Raw genomic sequence first — 7,980 nt, 5'->3', positions numbered from 1 at the left:
GAATGTTTGGTTTAGCACAAAGCCACACACAAAGTAAAAGCTTTCACTTTTCCCAGATCAATAACTTAGTTCAGTTATCTCACAGTTTTCTCACACATGACTGATCTCAAAACTCCAACCGAAGGACAACTGACTTTATCTTGAAATGGCGCAGACAAGTAACTCTACTATCCAGAAGGGAAAATTCTATTATGAATATCTGAGATGCTTCTTCCCCTTGTTCTTGACACGCTTGCCCTGCCACTTACAGTGGCAGCTATTTCAATAATTGGTTTTAGAATCTGGAGTCAAAGTCCTGCGAATTCCATGCATACCAACGAGTTGAGCAGTGATTCTTCAACGGGGCGCGCTCCATGCACGGCGGTGGAGAATGCATGTTTTATGAGCTTGGAAAACATGCAAACTCTGCAGACTGTCGACTGAAAAATTTCCCATTGCGATGCAGAAGAGGAATGCCTGAGATCGGCTCCGTTTGGGTTGCTTGACACTGAAACTTGTTTGACTCCTTTTTCGATATATGCTGCATGACAGAACTGGTGAGAACTTGACGAGTCAAACATCTAAGTAGAAACTGTTCGACAACATCTGTGGGATATTATGCTTTAACATTTGTTTTAATCGACCGTCACTGGAGGTCAGAGCAACGCAATGACATTTTTACAACTATCTATTATACAGGAGATTAGACTTGTGGCATTCAGCCTTTTTAATAACTAAAAGAACATATCCAGGAAAAGGAACTGTACTTGAAATGCACAAGAAGAGAAATAGGTAAGTTCCTCACACCTCCATCTTTAACCATTCCTATAAATACAAGACCAGTTTAAATTTACAACATAAAACACTATAGTGATTCAATCTCCAGTTAGCAGGATACAGCCTACAAGCTCAGAAGGATGAATATAATTTATATACAGTATCCACACACATCAATTACATCAATCAATTAGTGCGTGTTACCTTGAATACTTGAAAACTTTGCCTTTCTCGCACGCCTGCATGGTGAATAAAGAATCCAAAAAGGGAGTAAATCCATGAGAAATAGAGGTAAACGGAGAGCAGGTTTGTTTCCTCTTTGCTGATTTCACTATCGTCTAAACTCTATTTTGTAGATTCTTCAGTCACTGTGAAGGCATGCCAGAAAAGCAAAGTTTCCTAAAGAATTCAAGGTAACACCAGGTGAGTAATTGATATACAAACGGAAATTTTAAGGGTCAAGTATTCCTGAGTCAAAAAAGTCCTGAGGAGAGAATGGTGGTGTATTTCAATACACGTTCTACTGAGCATGCCTGAAAAGGATGTAGTACGGCCCAATACTAGCAAGTCTAATGCACTATGCTAAAAAAAATACCGGGATATCTTGCTGCATCCAGTTGCACTTTGCAGTACGTAAGCCAGCATTCTCACCCACAATCTCTGGGCGGTAGAGACATGAACAAGAGTCAAAAATGCAAGCTGCCTTGTTATGAGGAGGTCAGTTGTCCCAATTACATGCATACTGCATGCACCACAACATGCTGTTTAAGGGTAGCTGCTGTACGTACTAAACGTAAAAGGGAAGTTGTATGTGACTTGGGAGGCAGTGCTAAACAGGGATATTAAGTGTAAACACCTTTGAAGGTGCAGATAGGGCATGGTTAATGTGAGGGGGCGGGTTTGTCTTCAACATCTGCCTATTTTGTACAAACCATTATTATCATTTTTGAGAGAGTAAACATGATATTTGGATTCAACAAAAAGGGAAAAACTAGCATGCACATGTTTAGCTACATGGTACTAAAGAGTTTGAGTCACCTTTGCAAATACACAAATGATCTAGCTAGCTAGATCTGAGGGGGAGAAGTTGTTTGGGAATATAGCGAGATTAAACTATGTAGCAACAATGAGCATAATATTTACTACTAAAGCAGAGTCATTTTTAAAACTTGCCAAAATCAACACAAGCAGCTAAAATTGTCGGAGAGAGAGGGCACGACGTGTAGCGAAGGGCCTCGGGCCCGACTTGAACCCATGCCACTGAGGTATACCCGGTGCCCCAGGGTGGTATTTTGTTGGGGGAAACGATGCTTAGCTATGTGACTTGAAAGTAATTACCATTGCAAAAGTGTCAAATGCCAAAAGCACAAACTGTGGTTTGTAAAAGACTGACAACAACTATGGCAAATAAAATTAATCTGACAGCGCCACAGCAGGAAGTAAGCCTTTCCAGGATTCCCAGGCCCAGTATTGTGTCAGAGTGGACAGAAAATGCTCACTGCGTGTTTCTGATTTAAGGGATGTCCTCTGCTGTGCACCCTAGAGAGATAATCTTAAATGGGCATGCTACATTTGTCCTGGTCAGAAGAGGTTATCATAGCCCTTCTTATTCCATTCTGAAATTAAATCAAGAATATGAGAAGAGACTGTATAAAGTAGGCCACTGCCTTCAAAAGAGCTTTGGCTGCGGCTGTGCTGTGGGAGGACACTATTTTGATTACTGTCAAGTCTTAGTAATAGCAAGAACTATGTCTTACATAATCACACTTACAATGAATGTTTTCAACGTCAGCTGCAGCATAGCTGCTCTATAGCGAGGCTGATCATTTTAGCAGCAATTCCACATGCCTGCAGGTTGAATAGAACAAGATTAAAACAGAGCGCATGCTCGGATTGTGTGTGTGTGTGTGTGTGTGTGTGTGTGTGTGTGTGTGTGTGTGTGTGTGTGTGTGTGTGTGTGTGTGTGAATGTGTGTGTGTGTGAGTGTGTGTGTGTGTGTGTGTATACATATGTAGATAGATATTTCCTTAAATCCTTTTGTGTGGCGTATTGGTTTTACAAATTGATTGTCTGATTCATGATGTATACTTCACCCCACCTCATATTACAACGTGTAAAAACACATGCTGCTTTAGTGTTAATACACACTGAAAGCTAATCACCGTCTGCTGTAGTGTTATTATTTTCGTGTGATTGATTGATTGCCCTTAACACATTTATAACATTTTCAGACTTAAGATGATGCAGTTTCATAATTTGGGCTCTCCACAGTATTCAAACGTGCGTAGAGGTGGACAGACGAGTTGGAGAGAGTCTGTATAATACAGAGTAATCTCAGGTTTAAAGAGGTTCAGTCTAAAGTGGGAAGTGACAATATGTCAATGTGTCGTCTCTGTTTTCGTAGTCGGATGTCAGATCGTAAGCTCGATAATTAGGGCCCGGGGTGGTGAAAGAGCAGGGAATAAACAAGCTATTGGTAAAGCTGGAGTCAGGCTATCGCATATTAGCCCCACACTATTAATACAAACTGTCACTCCAATTAGTGGGTATGAAGTGATAGCCTATGTACACACAAAAAGCAAACACCAGTATACTGATTTACACAGACAAACATGATCACAGGCACACACACAAAGACACGCACACTCATCACATGCACAGCCCTTCTGCCACACACAAAATTGTGTTCAAACTGTTGCTCAAAGTGCTAATACACTTCCAAGAGAGTGAAAAAGAGAGAGAGCCAACGGCGGAGAGAGCGAGAAATTCTAGGGAGGAGTTGAGGGGAAATTAGTTAGAGAGATGAAGAACAAGGTGCCAGAAAGAGGGGCAGAAAAATAATCTCCAGGCATTTCTGCGGGTCGAATTAATGACAGACGATGACGCATGTGTCGCCCCGTAGCACACTTGCTCCGAGATGGAAGGGGTTGGTGGCGGCTTTCCAAGACCTCCCACCTTGGCTCACCCCACCAACATTAATTATACACAACCCCTTCCATCCACTAGGAAAAATAGGTGTGCGCTGTAAGGACGTTAAAAGCCAGCGGATGATTTATATATGTGTGAGCTGATTGGTGTGGCTCACCATGACAAAGATGGCTCCACAAGGTGAACGAAGAGCACTCGTTGATAGAGCTGCCTTTTCTCACCACCGGTGGACGCACTAATGGACACGGGGGATGCCCGGCCTCTCTGAGCGCCAACGGGAGTATTGATCAGTGATTGCTTGCAAAAATGCTGACGGCGTCATCGTAATGGCTCGGCATCGTGAACTTTGGAGTGCAGTGTCAAGTCCATGTGCACACGCTTGTGTAGAAAACAGCCCACTCCCAGAGTTGTATTCTGTGTGGTTTGCAAATCACAAAGCCAGGCCTCAGATGTCAGGAAGTTAAAATGGAGGAGATGTAACAGTGTGTGTTAACACGTTCAAATATAGAATACATGTCAAATGTTTTTTTAACCAATCTCATTTATGCATGGAAAACGATTAAAAAAAAAGGCATACACAAGCACATGCATGCGCATATAATTGGGCACATGGGCGTACACACTAACACACGCATAACACTGATAATTGAAAAAGACGAGCACACACAATAAATTCCTCATCTCCAACACAGCCCTGCAGATAAAGTCTCAATCATGATGTCATAAAAACCATGAAATGAACATTTCTAATATCAATTATTATAATAATAATAATATACATATTTATTTTTAACTCAATCCCCACCTAAGCAATAATATTCACACGAACCAGAACGCTATGTTCAGTTTGATAATGGACCGGCCGCTGCTTGAGCACATCATTCACAGCAGAAAGGGGACATGCAAAATATTTTTGCAGGCAGATAGCTTAACAAATGAAAGCCATGAAAGATAGATGAGGAATTCGGTGCTTTATTCATATTTGATAGCCGGGCTTAAGATGCATTTCCCAACCAGCACAACAAGTCACGAGTTGACAATCTCAGAAATAATGAGCTTGAAGGAGCATCTGTGATGGCAGAGGTGGTGTGTGCGTGTGCGTAAGTGTAGGTATGTGAAGGTATGTGTGTGTGAATGTGTGTGTGTGAGAGTAAGAGTCGATTTTGCTGGACAGTGGCTTAGAAATGGTGTGTTACAATGTGACAGGTGGACAGCTGTTGTCTCTTCTGTCTAGTCTTTTCATGTGCTGTACCAAATTGACTCTTATATGCACCCACTCACCTCGTCTCATCTTGACCTGTATGTGTATAAATGCATCAAAGTACTCTGCATTCGCATTAAGTCACGAACAAACCACTGACTGTCTCCAAACATTACCCTTATAATGCACGGACACAAACACACACCTGCTGAGGTTTCTGGTTTATGTCCTGTGTGTGTGTATGTGTGTGTGTGTGTGTGTGTGCGTGTGTGTGTGTGTGTGTGCGTGTGTGCGTGTGTGTGTGTGTGTGTGTGTGTGTGTGGATCAATACGCAGGGAGGCAGACTCTCTTCATTAAGAGTCCCTGGGGCCAGGCCACCTGCCACTCACTCGCCGGCTTCTCTCTGGCAGGAGCTTCATAGTCTGCCTCTGGCTACTTTCACTCAATGAAGTTTGTTTCGCTGTTGTTGTGTGTTCCCTTTGTGAAACACGTTAATAGAGAAACATACTACTGCCACAGAAACAGTGCACCACAACCATGGCATTCAGATTCAGAAATGAAGAGGCATAAAGACGCAACAATGACAGAAAATGAAAGAAACAAAGAGTAAAATAGAGAGACAGCTCGAAGATAATTTGATGTGCAAGCACCAACGGGTGATGGGCAATTTATTTCATTTAAGGGAAGAGAATGGAAATGTCCTTCTCTGTAGCTCACAATACCTGTATAAATATGTATAGTGGGTGATAAGTAAGACAAGTCTCATGTCAGGATGTGTAAATTAGATTGTTTATGTTTTGATGAAAATTATAGTATAGTACAGTATGACACACAAAAATGAAATTAAAAGAGAGCATATACTGTATATCCATGCAGCATGTTTAAGAAATCAAATTGCTTAAAGGTAATTATAATTTTGAGTAGTTAATCAAAGAGCTGCGGTGGGAAGCAGTTTGAAAGTAACCTAACCAACCGTGCTGCCACATTCAGCTTCCCCCTTCAACATCGCACAAAGGTCTAATAGCTGTGGCACTTGAGCTTGATGAAAGCAGGGCGATGAAAGCAGCGTTAGGCAGTAAGAGGAGTTGGCCCTGCTCACTGCCACTCCTCCACATTTCTGCAGGTTCATTACCAGCGAGCAGGCTCAATGAGCGCAGTCCTACATGCACCATTTCCATCCCGTTACCCGCTGAGCATTGCTCACCTGTCACTTTGGGGCACTATTATTCAAAGCGCTGGGTATTTTATACAGCTCAGTGTGAGCACTGGCAGTTCAGCTTTCCAGGCTGAAAGGGCGGCTCACACATGTCATTTCTTTAGCAGATGTTGTTATCCAGGCAGGCTTACGTTTTTCATTTATCATATCAACATCGGAGTGCAAGGACATCCAAGGAAAATTGTAGTTTTATCACAGAACATTATGCCACGCTATTAATGAAGCCTGTAAAACAGACTTCTACCACAGTAATTACAGTATTTACATGAGGCTATGCGACCCAGTTCTATATACAGTAAGAACATTATCGTATATTTACATAGGTTAGTTTTTTTGTACATGACACTTTATTTGACCTAGCCCACTGACCTATGGGTCTGCACTCTGAAGGAGGGCCTCGAGGCAGGGGAGCTGGATCGTTCCACTGAGATCCACCCAGCAGGGGTAAGTGAAGTTTGCAACCACAAGCAATTAAAGCATCATCTGACAGTGTGTGTCTTCTGCTTCTGGTCTCTCTGCTGAGAGATTTCCGGAGCCCTGTGATGTTGAGCTTTATCGATCGGCACGCTGGAAAGGTCAGTGATTTGGCCTGCTGCAGGAGCCTCCCCATGCTCTGGCATTCACTGGAGCTTTGCTGCCCAACCAGGCTGGCACCGGGTGCGTGGCAAAGGAATACCCTGCTGCCTCGAGAAACGTGTAACCTTTCAATCATCACCAGGGTTTACTCAGTGTACCTTATGCTGTGTCGCTCTTGTTCGTTATAATAACACTTTCATTTCTGAGAATATCGTCTTTAATCTGATATTGACCTTAAAGGTTGTCTTGAGTTTGACATTTTTGGTGCAGATATTTTCTTCCTTGCCGAGAATTAGATGTAAAGATTGATACTGTCCCCCTCTCTGTTTAAGAGCGGTATCAAGCTTCTCATTTAACTCTCTGCAGGAAAGTGAAGGAGCACATTTCCCAACGGCAGCTTGACAAGATATTAATTATTAAACTCCAGGAAGCGTGTTGTTTCTCAAGCTTTCAAGAACATCTATTGGCCTTTGTCGTCGTCCTCAGCTCAACCAGCAGGTCATGAGATTTGTCTGAAAAACCTCAGAAACAAGAAAGTGAATCATTGTGTTTTCATTTCATGATCATTGATTTTTTTAGCATCTACATTAGTATCTACTTAGAAAGTAAAACTATTGTACACAACCATGTTTAAGGCAGTGTAACCACACTGAGAGACATCCCATGATTAATGTTGTTTTATTAACATAGTTAAGGCATCAGTTCACTGACTTGCATGATTAATATGTGTATGCTGCATCAATCTAAGTTAAATCCATCGCCAGTTGGTTGTCTGACTGACCAAGCACATCATCATCACATAGTAATGAATTATGCAGAGGCAGGGATAGTTTTTTCCCCCAGACTTGGAGACTGCTAAAGAACTCTAAGTGCTGCCACTCTCTTAAAATAACATTAGCCAGTTCTTAGATGCTTGAGCTTGAAACTGCTTCTTGTTACTTTTCTCCTCACCAGTTTCTTATCCGCAGCCTTTTGCTAATTCAATTAATAGACTACAATAGTTAATTCTCTGGTAGGAAAATTCTATTTCAAATAAATATTTTCATTCAGAATGAGCTCAGAATATGATAATCCCAAACTCACTGCTGCGTAAAGCATAGACAATAGACTTCTGAGGCTAAGGTGGCGACAGGCTCATGCATGCTCATGTGTAAATTGTAAATGTGGAAGACCATCACAATTAACTTACCACACAGCGACACTTCCTCTGCTAAGTGATGGAGCGTTTCATTCACACACTACACCCAGACAGCAAGGGATCCGTTCCTTTGACCTGCATCACTAGCCCCCTTAAGTGAAAACG

Source organism: Clinocottus analis, unplaced genomic scaffold (assembly GCF_023055335.1).
Source record: "Clinocottus analis isolate CAN_PGR_092001 unplaced genomic scaffold, fCliAna1.0.p SCAF_14, whole genome shotgun sequence".
Lineage (NCBI taxonomy): Eukaryota > Metazoa > Chordata > Actinopteri > Perciformes > Cottidae > Clinocottus > Clinocottus analis.
Note: the sequence above shows the minus strand (reverse complement) of the source record.